Consider the following 19,747-nt stretch of genomic DNA (forward strand, 5'->3'; position numbering starts at 1 on the left):
ATGTGTTGTTCAACATTTTACTACCATGATCTCTACTATCTTGGAAATGCACAGTTAAATTGTGAAGTTTATAACTACTTTGATTCTGTAGTTATAGTAGGAAAACAGGCTGAAATATGTCTCACTGAGTCGTGACAAAAGACTCCATTTTTTCTGAAGATTTTTTAGTTATTCGCACTTTATCTCACTTCCTAGTCATCAAGACTTTCGATATTGCCTTCCCCAGAGATTACTAAACGATTGTTGTAGGGCGTAATTAAAAATGTCAGATCTGAATATCCACGGAATATGGGCCCATCTATAATGCACCTCCACCCTGTTGTTGTTTTTAGGGCCTTATACGATCTCAATCCAAAACCAAACATGTTGCAGTTTTATAAGGATTTCTTGGAGTTTTTTTTTTAGAAAAATCGTCAAATTTGTCCTGAATTTGTATACTAGTGGAAAGCAGTACAAGAATTAAACTATAAATTTTAAGGCCTTGTATTGGTACATTATTACGTGTTTCAAGTTTATCGCACAATTACTTCCGTTGATAAAAAAACTAAATTCACTTTTTTCAAGCGTCTATATTTTCGGCCTACTTTGCTTCGCATTGTCCTTGTTTTTTAGCGCAATACATTCTCGCATTGGAAAACCAAATATAGTCTTTTAGGCTGTTGAGGAAATGATCTTTCTAATGAAACCGTTTCAAAATAATTTGCAGAAGAATCTTTCGTGTAAAAGAGGGCGATAAATGGCCTTTTTTGGCGTTTTTAGAAAAATCGTCAGATGTTTACTAAATGGTTTCGGTGTAATTACTCCTCTACTCACTGCGTTGTATTACATCAGCCTTAATTTAATTTCATGTTCCTTGCTACAAATATGTACCGCATTTGAAGGTGACTGTCTGTGTAACGCGTGTTCGCCAATGTTACTAACGTGTCAAAATTTAAACCGTAGCAGCTGATCGATACGCGTCGCGCACGCCTGTCAGTTGTCAGCACTGCAAGAGAAACAGAATACAACATTCCCTCCTCTCGCGTCCTCTAACCCAGCAGTAGCCGCGCTACTTACCCTCCGCTCGTGAGGTAAGAGGCCAACGATTCTTAGCTCACTGTCGTATTCATCAACGTCATTTAAAATCAAGCGCATTTGAAAATATTAGTGTCTCTGAAAGTATTTATGTTTACAGATAGCCGGCCTAAGTGGCCGAGCGGTTCTAGGCGCTACAGTCTGGAACCGCGCGACTGCTACGGTCGCAGGTTCGAATCCTGCCTCGGGCATGGATGTGTGTGATGTGCTTAGGTTAGTTAGGTTTAAGTAGTTCTAAGTTCTAGGGGACTAATGACCTCAGCAGTTGAGTCCCATAGTGCTCAGAGCCATTTGAACCATTTTTTTGTTTACAGATACCCAGAAATTACTGCAACCAGTTGTCTTTCGTTTTATTTTTCAATTGTTATTTTCCAAAAGGCGACTGACTGCAATAATTTCTGGAATCCTTTATCCATCACAGTCGCAGTGATTCATAACCTTAATGGATTAAAGTTGTATTTTTATTTGATACTGTGCAGGAAAACTACACTCTTAATAAGCTCTTAACGTTAACCGACGTTTTTATATTTGACTGTTACTAGATAGATAATACTTTAAAATACGGCTGAGAACCGCGGGCGGCACGAATGCTTGATCCGAGCCACATGCAACCCGCGGTCCGCAGTTTGACGACCACAGGTCTCAACTTTTATCTTTCTCGTGAAAGTAGGAATTTTTCGCGAGCAATGAATACATTTACTTAGTTGCCTGTAAGAGTTAAGTTAGTTTATTATCCTCCGTAAATATGTCGTTTACACAGATAATTTGAAGCCGTCAGTTTATATAAACAATCTATCTTTGAATTCAAAATTGACGACCACTGGTCTAAACTTTCGTTTTTTCATGAAAGCAACAATTTTTCGTGAGCAGTAAATACATTTATTTATTTACCTCGAAGAGTTAAATTAGTTCATTAACCTATTTAAACATGTCGTTTAAACATTTAATTTGAAGCAGTCAACTTATGTAAAAAAATAAACCTTTGCATTCGAAATTGTGTTCTAAGGAGAAAGCACGTACCTCGTCTTTCAGCCCCAAAATACGGGTTAGTATCATCCCTCTAGATCTGGGCTTCCCAAACTTTTGCTCTGACGGAACACTTTGAGAATCTTGGTACTTTGATGGAACACTTTGTTTATTTTGAAGATTAATAACATTTTAAAAAGTAAGAAAAACTTATTTTATACAATGTTTACCTCAGTTTTAAATCATAATTAATAACTCAGAAATCATAATAAATTTAAAAAAATTATTGGTATGGACAAAATGTCGAAGAAAAAGCCATGTTATCAGTAGTTTTTCGCGGAGCACTTATTCACTTCTCACAGGAACATCAGTGTTCCACTGTACAGAGTTTGGGAAACCCCTCTCTAGAGTAACGTCTGACCTCAGTGAGTAAAAGAATATATGTATGTGTAATTCCTATCTCTTTACGTAGCAATTTGAATAAAGGATTAACTAGTGGCCGAGATTTTATGGACTTGATTTTGATAGCTTCATCGACAGCATCCTTATAACTGGATGATAATTTTTTTGCAGCAAGTGAATGTCAATGCAATGGCTTCTAGAACATTTTTGGCGGTATTTTTTTTTAAGCTTTACAGCCCGATTTATTTTGACACTCATGGTCTTTACTCCTCTCTACAGGTTACTGAATATTATGAAGTGTCTGAGAATTAAAAAAAAAAGAATGGATACCCTAGTAAAAGTCATAGCTGTGTAAGTTAATAAAATGCTCGTTGTGCTTATCCTGATGTACTGAATGTACAGCAAAAGTTCCGTCACAGACCAGATTACTGTAAAATTCGATGTCTGAGGCTGGCACATACTCCTTGGCAAGCTTCACGAGGTCTATATATTTCTCAAATTTAACTGGCAAAGCCCTTTATAAAGCTTTTCCTCGGCAAAAGTAGTTCAGGTTTTCTGAATGACGAAATGATGCTAAATAACGTGTGATAATGATGTACTATAACGAACTCCGTGATTGTGTTCAATGGAGTATTCAAAGAACCTGTACTTTGAAATAGCAAACTTCTCCTTTAGGTGAGCCAAGAAGTTTGCAAATTATGTACACAGTGATGACACCGCAGGAATACCTGCGTTATGTTCTATTCCTTTCATATGCAAGAATCTGACTTCTGTTTGGTGCAAGGCACGGACGTGTCTGGTTTTTTCCTCAAACACCCGACGTCGCCAAGTCTATACCACATGTTATTCTAAGCTGGTCCCATGCACAAGTTTCTTGCACCACGCGATCGAGCAACTTTCAACCATGCATTTGTAGTAAGAGCTCATTTTCGACCAAAAGTGGACAGATTTGATTACTGCATCGAAGCCTTCAATAAATACTTTCAGTTCAGCTACATCGTTAGATACATCTATTTGTAATGAAAATTTGCATAATTTGAGACGAAAAGTGAATTAGTCCTTCACGGTGGTTGCTAAATCTCTGAGGTACTGTGCTATCTTTTCATTAGAGAGTGTGATCTTTCTCTTTTGCTGAGTTTTCAGCTAACGTACAGTACATTTTGCCATATTAATAGCGGAAAATTTAATATTTTTTCCGCACCTGAATAGGCTTCATTGCGTTGGAAGCTATGTGAAAAATGATTAAATAAGTGCAGTGGATATTATTACTCGAGTGGTAATAACGCCACATTATTTCCATCTAAGTGGCAATAAAGCTCCTTTGTTATTGGCACCAAATTATTACTAATGCGGGGTATTTTTAAACGATTTTCAATTATCTTGTTTTTAATGCTGGCATCATGGTTGTTGGTTTTGAGATTCTGAACAACCATACGATGAGCAGCAATTTTAGCGAGAAAGGGAAGTAAATGAATGAAGTTACTATTCTCTAGATACAGTTAATGTTGTTGACAATTTTTTCATGAAAACATAAGCATAGCCTATCTTATTGCTGATGATTTTTATCTCACCAGACTTGTTTATATACCCTTTTTATAATTCCACATACATCTACATCTACATCATACTCCGCAAGCCACATAATGGTGTGTGGCGGAAGGTACTTTCAGTACCACTGTCTGATCCCTTCAATCCTGTTCCACTCTCGTGGGAAGAATGACTGTCGGTAAGCCCCCGTAGTGGTTCTAATTTCTCGAATTTTCTCCTCGTGAGCAATACGCGAGATGTATTTGGGGGGAAGTAATATGTTGTCCGACTCCTCCTGAAAAGTGCAGTCCCAAAATTTCAATAGTAAATCTCTCCGTGATGCACAACGCCTGTCTTATAACGCCTGCCAGTGGAGTTTGTTTAGCATCTCCGTGACGCTCTCTCGCCAGCTCTTCGTCGGATGTTCTCTATCTCCTCTATCAGTCGTACATGATGGGGATCCCAGATAGTTGAACAATACTCGAGACTTTATAAGCAACTTCTTTCGTGGATGAGTTATATTTCCTTGAGATTATTCCGATGAATCTGAGTCTGGAGTCTCCTTTTCCCACTATCTCTTTTATGTGGTCATTCCATTTAAGGTCGTTCTGGATAGTTACGCCTAGATATTTTACGGCAGTCGCTGTCTCCAGCTGTTTGTTACCAATAGTGTAGCTGTACAATAGTGGATTTCTTTTCCTATGTATGCGCAATATGTTACATTTATTTACGTTCAGGGTGTGGCGAAATAAATAAAAAACATTTTACATTTTAAATTCCACGTCATTGTTGATTTAATCAGAGTTCTCACCTTAGACGTAGAATTAGTCCTTCTGCCACAATATTAATTCATTAGTCGCCATCGATGTTCTTCTCTTTGTTGACCGTGTGTACCATCATGAGTCGGCATCGGTTCACTTCACGAAGACGGTGGAAACCAAGGAATACAATGCTACGTCGCTATAAATAATTTTCGTAACACTTCGATACTTTTAACTATTTTTTATTCACAACACAATAAGACTTGCTGTGCTCGTCGCACAAACCATAATTACTAACTACATGGCTGCCTTTCCGCACAGTCCAAAAATCACGTCCATCCTCCACAAGGCAACAATCGAAAGTGTCCCTTAGCTCCTTGGAGTATCAAACAAAAGAGAATCCAATGTGAACTTTACAAAGATTATAATATAACATGCCTCTCAATTTATCTTTGGCGCAGCTTTTAAGATATTGTATGTCTCTGCATAGGAATGTGTCATTACAACTGCCCCCCTACTGTATACTGTCACTAGAAAATTTTATTTGATTGACAGGATACAGTAGTCGACCTTGCAATTGATAGGTTTGGGGGTCGTTTATTTACAAATTTCATTTTTATTGTCTCATTTTCATGGCACTTTGAATTCTTTGGTATTTCTGAGTGTGTGTCAGTTTTTTGGTATACTTATGCTAATATTTACAAACCTTAATCCTAATATACAAAGTTCTGGTTAATACTGAGAAAATGACATCATGTAGTAAAGTTTGTACAATAAAATATACAGTGAATACAACGTTACATGCAAATGTTTCCTTCCTCATCAGAGGTGAAAATTAAGTCCTTGTCTTGCTTTCTGTATTTATTCTGGGACGACGAGCTTTGTTCGCTATCCGCAGTGTTGAATATGGGCGTGTGATACGCGCGCCTGATTGTTTGGTCGTCCGTTAGCGGGCGACGTTGGTTGAATGCGCGCGCCAGTGTACTGAATATACACCGACGTGCGGGTACCGTCGATACTTCCGAACCTCAGTATGCGTGAGCTTTTTGTAGTTCCTTCCTGTAGACTGGATACGACGAGGTACATTGGAATATGTGCCCCGAAGAACACACCATACTATGTGCGAGGCGGAGGACGATCCCGTCGATGCAGCTCCTGGTAAGAAGCGTACCATGTCAAACTTGTTTGGCATTGTCTTTTCTTATTGTGACGCCATGGGTCGTTTGACGATACACACTTCAATTTTCGATGTCACTTGCTTAGGCTCGCTGACACTTGCAATGTAGCACTACTTTGCACAATTTTAATTTCTACACACACCACTTTAACCGCGAGTATTGCGATCGAAACTTTCTTTTCACTTCACTTTTTTCTCTTCGCATTAACCCCTTTTACCTATTGTACTGAGATTCATTCCCCTTAATACTTCTGGTTAATGTACATAATTTGTAAGTCACGGGACTTGGCATGAAATACAAAATACATCACATACAATTGAATAACAAATAACACATACAATACATTGGTTACATTAATTACAGGAAAAAACTACCGACGAAAATTGAAAAATTTTTGACCACTCGAAGTGGCTTCTTCGTCTTGGATTTTACTGACACACACACATTTTTCCATTAATCAGTTAGAAGGAACAAGTCCTTTGTTTTCCTTCTTGAACTCTAGTATATGTTAAGGTTTACCTTCGTTACGTATTCTTCATACGCAACGACATGCATCAGCATGCAGAGAACACACCTGTAGCCGCTCCACTGCACCTTGGGAAGGGAATTTTCTACCTTCTACTTAGGGTAATGGCAACGACTACGTGTATGCTACGGTTTTTACCTATAAAATCTGAAAATGCACGAAATAATCATTTATATGCAGCATAACCTAATATGTACAGTGTTTTGTGCTTAAGCACGTTCTGGTGTGCTTGTAAATCATTACCTCTAATAAAATTTCCTACATTAACATAGACATATAAACATAAAATCTTGAAGTTCAGGGTGTAGCTACTATTAATATGTACAGTGTTTCATAATAGCGGCCCGCCCTTGTGTGCGTGTATCATCTTCAATTAAAGTGCGCTTATAGGCGTCTTGTGTTATCATGGGAGAAAAAATACAGACATTTTAATGCATCGGTTGTCATGAAAATCTATGTACACGAATAATCAGACTTTCATAGCTTCAGTGCGGCATGATATTCTGTATGACGTTTTCTGTTCATAATTCATTTTATAGACGATTCCTTTGCTTACAGGTCGTCGATCACGCTACTTACCTGTTTCTCGTATAGCGGCGATATCATTTTCATTCTTTGTGACTGTTAATATTTATATGTATGAAAGATATAATTTTGACATGATTTATCATTTCATATTTCAAGTGTGTAAAGTAATTCATACCTTCCTTCTGCATACCTGAGTGAAGAATCGCTAATGTTGCACTGGGTATCAGGTTTTTCGTATTTTATCGTAAACTCGTAGAGTCTTACGGTTTTAATTAAGTTATTTCTTGACGTTAGGTATACATGTTTATACGAGGTTGTCTTAGAGTTTAATGTTCCTTAAAAACTTCTATGTTGTTTAGGTTCCGTACATGTACAGAGCTTCTTTCGCCTTTCACACACTCATACATACGTTTATACACACAAAAAATATCTACCACTTAATATACACTTTGCTGGTGGGGCCCTTTTTCGGTACCCTGCACCATTCCCTCAATATTCCAAAATAATTCAGGGTGTGCTGAGCATCGTCCCTTATACTAATGATACTTACAACTAAATATTTCTTCTTACATACATAACTGCCTTACGGTCTGTTAATGCGCAATCATTCCATATTTTCCTCCTTTACACTTTAGCTTTCGTACATGTAACCTCGTGTATAGCTTATATATTTTACAAAGTTGTTTGCTGAGTGCTTTAGGTGTTTCCTAACGTTAATGTGTTTCTCTCTCTATAAATCCTAGGTATTTGTTTTGAGAGCGATTCAGTTCATTACTCACGCTGCATAGACCTGTTTATTATTTTCCTATTTTAAAGCTTGTCATTCTTTTCCTTAGTCACAAAAATTCCCACGTTTACCTTGTTGTTCATTCTGAAAATCGCTAGCTACTGTGTAATGTAAATGTATGCGTTATCTCTTTGATTTCCTCTTTGCTGCTTTTTCCCTATATGTAATTGTGTGTTGTTCTCGTGTACATAGCCTTTCTTCCGGTTATATATCTGCATTTTTTTTGTTCTATTTTCTTTCTCCTTCCGTACAAGCTAAGATTTTTACTCAGTATAATATAATATTACAATACCGTCAATGACCAGTATGTACTTATATGTTCACTTTTATTACGTAATACCAGCTTATAATTAAATTTTCTAAGTTACTATTTACAAGACTTGTGTACCGTTTTCTTTCTTGTTTTTGAATGGATTTCGTCTCTGTGTCTCATAGTAAGCATGGTCTCAAAACTTTTAAACGTTCCGCGCATGCGCGCTTACGTACCACGACTGGACTGTAGGCGCGGGGAAAACTCTGCATTGTTGGTGAGCATTATTCGTGATAGCCGCCATCGTGTAATATGAGTCACGTGTCGTCTGGACTCGACTGCGCATGCGCCTTCGCGCTTTGTATACGCTCAGCTGATCGGACAGGGAAGGGGGGAAGATTTCTCCCCGGCTCGCTGCCTACAGCGCGGCCAATGACCTCGTCTTGACATGCAGCTATCACGTGCTCATTAGCGGAGCGTTGGATTGCAACTTCGACGTGTGGTTTGTTGCTCGTCTCAAGCGAACAAACTCTGACCTTCGCGCTAATTTGTCTTTGTTCCCCTCTCTTAAATAACTGAGTTAGACTACAAAAGTACCGTATGGTTTATTTTATAGTGTTAAGACTCACAGTAACACATGTTTCATTAGGTTTGGTTAAATATGCGTTTTTAAGCTGGCATATGCCCCCAGTTGTTCGCAAGTTTCTTAGGTTAATGACAGCAATTTTACTATGTGATCCAAGGTTGTACAATTTCAATTTTGCTAAAATAACATATAACCTTTAATGAAAAAATTCCTTGATGTCCTTGCCCGTTCGTGTGTTACCTAACAGATAACATCCTGGGTGAGGTTTGTCTATTATAATGAAAGGGTCATCATACAACAACTCCCACTTTTTGTTTAATGCCTTAATTTTAGAGGATTTTGGGTGGGTACGTAATAGTACTTCCTGTCCAATGTTAAATTCTGTAACCTTTCTTATCCTTTTGTTGTTATTACAGCCTGCACGAGGTCACTTACCTTGTCCGGTGCTTTCACCTCTTCTTCACATAGATCATCTTCTACGGTAGCATCCTGATCATATCTTAAAAATAATTGTTCAAGATGTAATGTGTGCTTGTTTGTGCCCCCTGTTGTCAAATCGGTCGGGCGGTGGGGGCTCATTACGACCGATTGTTGTTTACCTGGGGAGACAACGGCGTTGCTTCATTACTGTCCGTTTCCTCTACGAAGTGTACTGAGTGGTTATTCTGTCGCCAGTTAGTTTCCGGACCGCTGCGTGCAACATTTTCTTGCGACCGGTCGTCGCTATTCCTCCTTGGTCTGTCATTTCTATTACCGTAACTATTGTAATTTTCATTTGTGTGCCGCCTTTCATCACGCGGGCCTGACCAATCATTCACGTGATTTCTATCATTTCCATACCGGCGTGGACCGTAATCTGTACTATACCTTCGGTCTTCACGTCTCTGTGGCGCCGAATTCCTCCGATTTCCGTAATTCCAGTTTCCATTATTTGGCCTTGTCGCATACGGATGCCAACTGTGTGGGTTTTGTCCACTGCCATTAAAATGATATCCGTTACCGTTGTTTTGATTTGTTCCGGAATATTCATTCCGATTACTTGTGCTCGGCTCTTCTTCGTATATTAGATCAATTGAGTCAAGCACGGAAAGAAAGTATTCAAGGTCGTTCTCCGGTATGGTTACCAATTTTTCGCGTAAGTTCGCGGGTAGTCTGTTTTTCAGAATTTTGAGAACATCTACGTGCGGTATTGGATTGTTCCAATAGCGCGTCTTATTCAAGTACTTTTCGAAATACTTTCTCAACCCGCTGTTTTTGAGGTTGAACGATTGTGGGTTGAATACCTCACGTCGCAGTCTTTCTTGGACCCCAGCAGACCAATATTTCTCCAAGAAAGCCCGTTCAAATTGTTCGTAGGTGACGCACTGTTCAGCCATGTATGTGGCCCACAAAAGTGCGTCGCCTTGTGTGAAGCCTACTACATATCTAATCTTCTGTGCCTCAGTCCAGTTTCTTGGTAAGACATTTTTAAATGCTCTTACAAATACGACTGGATGAGTTTTTCTGGATTCTGTGGAGAAAACTGGAAACTGTCTGTGTTTCAACAGGCTCTCATCGACTAGAATCGTCGAGATGCAAGGCGACACGCCTATTGCCTGTTGCAGCACCGCGTTTGGCGAATAGCCATTGTTTGCCTGTGCCGGTGCGTGCACATACGCCGGACTGGGCGCGTGATGTTTTGCGTTATTGACATCGTAATCTGGCACGGGCGAATAAGTGTCGCGCTGCCTATTGCTTGACGTAGGCAAGTCATTTGAAACATTCAGTCTACCAGCAATTTCCTTGCGTATTCTGTCCTCGGCTACTTTGATTTCATTACCTAATTTTTCAAAAAGTTTTGTTTCCCGGTCAGTTATTGATTCATTTACATTACCGTTTTCTAAAGTTTCATTTATTTTGATAATGTCCGCGTTGATACGTCGAGTCTCCTGTTTCAGAAAACCGACTTCTTCGTTAACTTTATTAACCTGGTCAGGTATTTCTTCACATGCGGACTGTACTCTTGTTAAATTTAATTGAATAGCCTGTACGTTTTCCTGTATTTCTTTTTGTACGGTGTGTGTTTGATTGTGTGTTTCTACTATTTCTGACAGTTCCTGTTCCTGTTTGTTTGTGAGATCTGAGAATTTCTTTTCTAAATCATTTGCCAATACATTGTATACACTATTGACTGTTTTAATGACTTTGTCTTCGATCTTTTGATCGATTTCATTGGTGAGTTTATTTAAGCGTTGATCGAAATGTCTGTGCATGTTTTCAAATTGCGTGTTTACACTTGAAAACTGCTGTTGGAACCCAATTTCCATGTTTGACAATTTTGTGTTTGTCATGTTGTGGCTGATTTCTAGATTCGACAGTTTTGTGTTGGTTGTGTTGTGGCTGATTTCCAGATTCGCCAGTTTTGTGTACGTTGTGTTGTGACTGATCTCTAGATTCGCCAGTTTTGTGTTCGTTGTGTTGTGACTGATCTTTAAATCAGATAATTGCTCGCTCACGTTTGACATCAGACTATATAGTGCCTCAAGCGTAACTGACGAAGCTTGTGTGTTTGTATTTATGCCATTATTTGTTGCCATTGTTTCTCTGTCACGGTCTGATTGAATCGAAACCGGGCTAGTTTCACTGATTTCACGCGAAATATTTTCATCTGATCTGGTAATCGATGCTTCATCGACTGTGTACAAGGTTTCATTTGCAAGTGGTTCGTTATTGTTAATCCCTGTGGAGTGCAATTGAATTGTATTTACTTCTACATTATGTTGTGCTGAAAAACTAATTGCGTCATCATTTACGTCACTATTGTCAGAATCGGTGACGTGTCCATGAACATTTGTCAAATTAAAATTCTCCGATTCCATTGTGAAGATATTGTTTTTATCTGTACTTTACTGAATCTAAATCTTTAAACTCTCTCGCAGTTGAATTAATAAAAATATCTCGCGATTGTTATTTATAGCGCGTCGGAAATTTACAAGATGGCGCACTACTTCTTCTAATTCTGCGATTGTTGAACATAAAAAAGTAATTATCAAAGTGTAATTGTGTGTTGCCACATACACTACCAGAATTTTAATATGGAAAGGAAAAGGTTCTGCTTTAAGTGGAGCTAAGCCAGGTGCAGCCACTGCATGCGTTTGCGCTTTCCTACCTTAATTACGGCTGAGCTGCGTCACTCACGATTACGTTAGGTTTGTAAATCCTTGTCCTTGTTCCTTCTGGTTATTGTGCCATCCGTTTATACAGTTAATATTGTTTCACCTTATTCGTCATTTTCCATGTGCGTCATGTAACAGAGAAACAGTAATTAGTACAAGTACATTTGTAGTACAACAATGAAGTACTTACTCTTTGTTCCACCAGCACTGTCCTGTCACGGTCGCCAGTGTGGCGAAATAAATAAAAAACATTTTACATTTTAAATTCCACGTCATTGTTGATTTAATCAGAGTTCTCACCTTAGACGTAGAATTAGTCCTTCTGCCACAATATTAATTCATTAGTCGCCATCGATGTTCTTCTCTTTGTTGACCGTGTGTACCATCATGAGTCGGCATCGGTTCACTTCACGAAGACGGTGGAAACCAAGGAATACAATGCTACGTCGCTATAAATAATTTTCGTAACACTTCGATACTTTTAACTATTTTTTATTCACAACACAATAAGACTTGCTGTGCTCGTCGCACAAACCATAATTACTAACTACATGGCTGCCTTTCCGCACAGTCCAAAAATCACGTCCATCCTCCACAAGGCAACAATCGAAAGTGTCCCTTAGCTCCTTGGAGTATCAAACAAAAGAGAATCCAATGTGAACTTTACAAAGATTATAATATAACATGCCTCTCAATTTATCTTTGGCGCAGCTTTTAAGATATTGTATGTCTCTGCATAGGAATGTGTCATTACAAGGGTCAACTGCCAGAGCCTGTACCATTCATCAATTCTCTGCAGCTCGTTCTGCAAATTCTTACTAGCTTCTTCCGTTGCTAATTTGGTATAGACAGCTGCATCATCTTCGAATAGCCTTAAAGAGCATCCAACGCTTTCTACTAGATCATTCATATATATTGTAAACAGCAACGGTCCTGTCACACTTCCCTGTGGTACTCCGGATATTACCTTTACATCTGTCGATTTAGTTCCGTTAAGAGCGATGTGTCGAGTTCTATCTGCAAGAAAGTCTTGAATCCAATCCCAAGTCTGCCCCGATACTCCGTAAGCTCGACGGTGTCAAATGCCTTACTGAAACCAAGGAACACGGCCTCAGTCTGAGCGCCGTTGTCCACAGCGCTGTGGATCTCATTGAGGAACAGAGCGAGCTCAGTTTCGCAGGATCTCTGTTTGCGGAATCCATGTTCATTTTTATAGAGGAGACGTTCATTTTCCAAAAACGTCATAATTCTTGCGCATAAAACATGTTCCATAATTCTACAACAGACTGACGTCAACGATAGGTCTATAATTGTGTGGATCTGTCTTACAGCCTTCCTTAAAAACGGGAATGACCTGCGCTTTTTTCCAGTCGTTAGGTGCCTTTCGTTGCTCAAGTGATATACGATAATTTACTGCTAGAAGGGGAGCAAGTTCTTTCTCATATAGAATCTTATAGGTATCTCATCTGGTCCTGACGCCTTTCCACTAATAAGCGATTGTAGCTGTTTTTCAATTCCGCGATCGGTTATCTCAATATCGGCCATGTTGACGTTTGTATGACGATTGAAAGGAGGGACAGTGTTACGGTCTTCTGCGGTGAAGCAACTTCGGAAAACCGAATTCAGTATTTTGGCCTTCTCTCTGTTATCTCCCGTTTCGGTGCCGGTGTGGTCGCTGAGAGACTGACTAGATGATTTTGAGGTACTTTCTGATTTACATACGACCAAAATCTCTTAGGGTCTGTACTCAAATCGGTTGACAACGTCTTACTATCAAGATCATTGAATGTGTCTCTCATTGCTCTCCTTACGCTCATTTTCGCTTCGTTCAGCTTTTGTTTCTCAGCTAGGTTTTTACTTCTCTTGAATGTGAGATGAAGTGCTCTTTTTTTACGTAGCTCTTTTCTAACATGGCTATTAAACCATGATGGATATTCCCCATTCCTTAAAACCTTACTCGGAAAATACTTGTCTAGGGTATACTTAACGGTGCCTTTGAATTTTTTCCATTTGTTCTCCACATCTTCGTCCATTACCGAATATTTGATGCTGACTGCTGAGATAGTCTGAAATTTGTATCCTGTCACCCTTGCTGAGCAAATATATCTTCCTACCTTTCATAACATTCCTTGTAGGACCCGTCGTCATAAATACTGTCACAGCCATGTTTAAACTGGGGAATTTGGAGTAATTATATTTTATATTCACTCACATTGAGGCCAGAAGTAGGGTTGCCATAATTCAAGGACGAAAATCAAGGACAAAATTAGGTGATTATAAAGATGTGGTTGAAACACGGACCAATATGTTGTGCAAGTGACCATTAGTTTGCATTTCAGTTGAATCTTCATCATTTCTTTACAGTGGATATTATGAAGATGTTGTTGAAACCTGGAATCAGATAATGTCCTTTCACCTTTCTGCACGTCAGCCAAATCTTCATAATTACCATAACTCAAACAGTAATTCTGCCAGCGAAGAAGTTGTAATTAACAAGGAAAATTAATCCAAGCATTAATGGTGTCTATAAAGGAGTGGTCATTGTTGAAGAAAATTAATTGCAATTGACATCAAATAACTTTTTAATTAAAGCACTGAACACAAATTATTAACATGTACACAATAATGCTGCTACAATTGGTATATATCTTTCACTTTATGCTTTAAACCAGTCATATTTCTCTGAGCCCAGAAAAGAAGAAAGGAACTCCCTCCGATTCTGAATTAGTCCATGAATATCTGTGCAATTTGTGTTTTTCATGTTATATTGGATTTGGAGCATTGCACTGACTGATGTTAAAGCTAGTCTGTTTCTTTCTTCTGTCCATTGCGCATGCACTAGGGAAAATACTCTCTCCACATTGGTATTACTCCCTTGAATGGAGAAATAGTACTGCACAATAGCAAACAGTTCTGAATACTGCTCTTTAGAAACACAATCCTCAAAAAATTTAACCCACTTTTTATGAGGCATCATCTCCAATTTCTGGCTATCTTCCTGTGTAAGAAAACAATTCAGTTTCGCTGTCTGGTCAAATAGCAAACTCTCATCCACTCTGCAAGTTGTGTTTTCTCGCATCCACTTAGTGTACATTCAACTTTTTCCCAATCAGGTAAAGCCTTCAACAGTATCCAGTCAAAATGTTCAAGTTCGGATAAAGGCTTGCTCCATTTTATCAGATAATCTGTAACTTTCTGATAAAATGCCATGGCATCCTCATGAAATTTTGACTGCTGATACTGGGAGAGATCTGACATTAACTCTTTTACTTTCGTAGTCACGAATTTACATTTCTTTCTTTCCTCTTAAACATGCCCAAAGTTTTTAAGTTCCAACCTAACCTCATTCACAGAGATGTCCTCTTTCTCAATGTTGGCGATAGCCTTTTTGAAATGGACTACTCTGAGCAATCAGAAAATGTAAATACATCTCTTCACAAGCATAAGAAAAAAAAAAGACTTGAGAAGACTTGAACACTTAGATTTAAGAGCTTGAAACATGTATATGAATCTTTCAGTTGCAGGAAATAAGCTCATCCTAGTTTTCACATGACTAAGTGAATCTTTGTGAGTCGTATGGAGGACATCACAAAAATCCCTTAATGCTGCTACACGAACAGTATAAATTCAAAAGTGGTTATAGACCTTAATAATTATACTTTGCACATCTTGTGAAAGTATGTCGGTTCCACTTTGAATAGCATTATGCAATACATGAACTGGGCAACCTACTCCTGCTATGGACCTGTTTAGTTTGTTTTCAAGTTTCTTGAATGCATTGTTTCCCCCTTTCCTTTCAACACCTCCAAAGCTAGTGTTTGTATTATCCCCACCAAAAGCATAAACTTTGTCACTAAGGTTGAATTATAAAATTATTTTATACACACACTCAGACACTTTATTGCAGGTTTCATTGTTACACTCATTCAAATGTAATTGGACCAGAACAAGAAACATTTTTACATGCTTGTGATTACTAGCATCTGTACTGATCCCAACATGGTTAACTTTTGATAGACTATTTTTAACATTGTCTTTTATGAAAGGTTCCATAACACTGTTAATAAATGCTTCAGTTTTAGTTCTTGCACTTGAAAACTGAACTGCTACCATTGAATCACTAAAAACTTCACTAATGATTTTTGATGTACAAGGCGAAGAATTGTATGAATGGTGGTGTTTCACAGCATGAAACGCGAATGTTGCTTCTAGAACAGCAACCTCTTTAGATTCTGTCTGATTAGCACTAAAAAAACTGGTCAGCTGTTTGGAAGTTGAAGCAGAATTCACAGTTCTTGTGTGTTTCTTCCTTGTTATATGGTCATTGAGAGCTCGTTTCCCTCCATTGGCGATTGAAATGTAGCACCTGTAATGAAATAATTTAGGATTAGTTGCCATTTAACCAGAAGCACGCGTATTAACATTTTAGTTTATGTACGGTATTGCGTAAACGTGCACAATCTATTGCGCTATGTTTCGAAGTGTCACAACTACTAAATTTTTACGCCTCAAAACACAAAGTTTTGACAGCTCTTTCATTCTATGGTCACCCTGAAAACTAAATTTCATGGCATGGTGAAAATAATTTTTTCAATAATTGAAAACTATCGCCAGAAAATAAATTTGCGGGAGACTTGGTTTTTAAACACGTACAGTTGAGTAATCTGATCAATTATAATACTCATTTGTATGCTTTCTACAAATGATTGGCATTGTTTACTGTTACGTACCTACAATACATTGTACTTACCCACACGCTTTCCAAATAACCTCATGTTCGTTTCTTCCACGTTTAATACTTGGAAACGCATCAATATACTCTTCTCGAAAATGTACTTTTCGTTTCGACATTTTAAATTTCAAATTCTGTGCCATAACAACACCAGAAAAACACTTCGCACAGCTGAATGTTAATTTTACACGACCAAAGAATATCAGATACCGACAGCAGAGACGTTGTAAACCAACAGCGGAAAACTGAAACAATCGCAATGAATCGATTATTGCACTGCTTCCACAGTCTGTTCTGAAAATAGCCGAGCGATTCTGAAGTGACACGGCATATGATCTCAGGTTTCAGCGGCTATCGTCAAGTTTGCGGGAGTTATGAAACACTTGATCAGTGGCCAGTGGCAAATCTTGCGTTAAAAATGTTTTTTTTACTTACTAGCCACTTTTTTCGCGGACATTTTCCTCTTCGTCCAGGACACCCGTCTACATCTACATCCATACTCCGCAAGCCACCTGACGGTGTCTGGCGGAGGGTACTTTCAGTATCTCTATCGGTTCTCCTTTCTACTCCAGTCTCGTATTGTTCATGGAAAGAAAGATTGTCGGTATGCCCCTGTGTGGGCTCTAATCTCTCTGATTTTATCCTCATGGTCTCTTCGCGAGATATACGTAGGAGGGAGCAATATACTGCTTGACCCTTCGGTGAAGGTATGTTCTCGAAACTTTAACAAAAGCCCGTACCGAGCTACTGAGCGTCTCTCCTGCAGGGTCTTCCACTGGAGTTTATCTATCATCTCTGTAACGCTTTCGTGATTACTAAATGATCCTGTAACGAAGTGCGCTGCTCTCCGTTGGATCCTCTCTATCTCTTCTATCAATCCTATCCGGTACAGATCCCACACCGGTGAGCAGTATTCAAGAAGTGGGCGAACAAGTGTACTGTAACCTACTTCCTTTGTTTTCGGATTGCATTTCCTTAGGATTCTTCCAATGAATCTCAGTCTGGCATCTGCTTTACCGACGATCAACTTTATATGGTCATTCCATTTTAAATCACTCCTAATGCCTACTCCCAGATAATTTATGGAATTAACGGCTTCCAGTTGCTGACCTGCTATATTGTAGCTAAATGATAAAGGATGTTTCTTTCTATGTATTCACAGCACATTACACTTGTCTACATTGCCATTCCCTACACCATGCGTCAATTCGTTGCAGATCCTCCTGCATTTCAGTACAATTTTCCATTGTTATAATCTCTCGATATACCACAGCATCATCCGCAAAAAGCCTCAGTGCACTTCCGATGTTATCCACAAGGTCATTTATGTATATTGTGAATAGCAACGGTCCTACGACACTTCCCTGCGGCACACCTGAAATCACTCTTACTTCGGAAGACTTCTCTCCATTGAGAATGACTTGCTGCGTTCTGTTATCTAGGAATTCTTCAATCCAATCACACAATTGGTCTGATAGTCCATATGTCCTTACTTTGTTCTTTAAACGACTTTGGGGAACTGTATCGGACGCCTTGCGGAAGTCAAGAAACACGGCATCTACGCAGTAACCCGTGCCTATGGTCCTCTGAGTCTCGTGGACGAATAGCGCGAGCTGGGTTTCACACGATCGTCTTTTTCGAAACCCATACTGATTCCTACAGAGTAGATTTCTAGTCTCCAGAAAAGTCATTATACTCGAACATAATACGTGTTCCAAATTTCTACAACTGACCGACGTTAGAGATATAGGTCTATAGTTCTGCACAACCTAGAGAGGTAACTACAGCGCAATCTTCCTCTGCGAAACAGCTTTGGAAAAAGACATTTAGTATTTCGGCCTTAAGCCTGTCATCCTCGGTTTCAGTACCATTTTGGTCACAGAGTGTCTGGACATTTTGTTTTGATCCACCTACCGCTTTGACATAAGACCAAAATTTCTTAGGATTTTCTGTCAAGTCAGTACATAGAACTTTAATTTCGAATTCATTGAACGCCTCCCGCATAGCCCTCCTAACAATACATTTCACTTTGCGTAATTTTTGTTTGTTTGAAAGGCTTTGGATATGTTTATGTTTGCTGTGAAGTTCCCTTTGCTTCTGCAGCAGTTTTCTAACTCGGTTGTTGTACCACAGTGGCTCTTTTCCATCCCTTACGATCTTGCTTGGCACTTACTAATCTAATGCATATTGTACGATGGTTTTGAACTTCGTCCACTGATCCTCAACACTATCTGTACTTGAGACAAAACTTTTGTGTTGAGCCGTCAGATACTCTGAAATCTGATTTTTGTCACTTTTGATAAACAGAAAAATCTTCCTACCTTATTTAATATTTCTATTTACGGCTGAAATCATCGATGCAGTAACCGCTTTATGATCGCTGATTCCCTGTTCTGCGTTAACTGTTTCAAATAGTTCGCGTCTGTTTGTCACCAGAAGGTCTAATATATTATCACCACGAATCGGTTCTCTGTTTAACTGCTCAAGGTAGTTTTCAGATAATGCACTTTAAAATTTCACTGGATTCTTTGTCCCGGCCACCTGTTATAAACATTTGAGTCTCCCAGTCTATATCTGGCAAATTAAAATCTCCACCCAGAGCTATAACATGGTCGGGAAATCTACTCGAAATATTTTCCAAACTTTCCTTCAGGTGCTCTGCCACAACAGCTGCTGAGCCAGGGGGCCTATAGAAACATCGAATTACCATGTTTGAGCCTGCTTTAACCATGACCTTCACCCAAATTATTTCACATTTCGGATCTCCGTCAATTTCCTTCGATACTATTGTACTTTTTATCGCTAAAAACACGCCTCCCCCTTCACTGTACAGCCGGTCTCTGCGGTACACATTCCAATCTGAGTTTAGAATTTCATTACTTTTTATATCTGGTTTCAGCCAACTTTCTGTCCCTAGTACTACTTGGGCGTTGTGCCCCTTTATTAATGAGAGCAGTTCTGGGACCGCTCTATAGACGCTGCTGCGGTTTACTATTAGCACATTAATATTGTTATTCCCTGTTGCGTTTTGCCAACTACTACCTTGCCGCGTCTCTGGAGGCATCTTGTAGGGCCTAGGGAGGGAATTCTGTAACCTAAAAAACCCACATGTGCACTCCACACGTACTCCGCTACCCTTGTAGCCGCTTCCTGCGTGTAGTGCACGCCTGACCTATTCAGGGGGACCCTAAATTTCTCCACCCGATAGCGGTCGAGAAATTTGCACCCCAGATCTCCGCAGAATCGTCTGAGCCTCCGGTTTAAGCCTTACACTC

The 19,747-nt window shown here is 39.1% G+C and overlaps 1 protein-coding gene across 1 annotated transcript in view; it reads left to right on the forward strand.

Annotated features, from left to right (window-relative positions):
• The first annotated feature begins 1,001 nt into the window (after window positions 1-1,001).
• LOC126249270 (uncharacterized) overlaps window positions 1,002-19,747 on the forward strand; it is a 411,510-nt gene continuing 392,764 nt past the window's right edge. The window contains exon 1 of the mRNA XM_049950924.1: window positions 1,002-1,070. The gene's annotated coding sequence lies outside the window, so the exon portion shown is untranslated. The remainder of the gene's footprint in view (window positions 1,071-19,747) is intronic.

This window comes from Schistocerca nitens, chromosome 3, assembly GCF_023898315.1.
Source record: "Schistocerca nitens isolate TAMUIC-IGC-003100 chromosome 3, iqSchNite1.1, whole genome shotgun sequence".
In the NCBI taxonomy this organism is placed as follows: Eukaryota; Metazoa; Arthropoda; class Insecta; order Orthoptera; family Acrididae; genus Schistocerca; species Schistocerca nitens.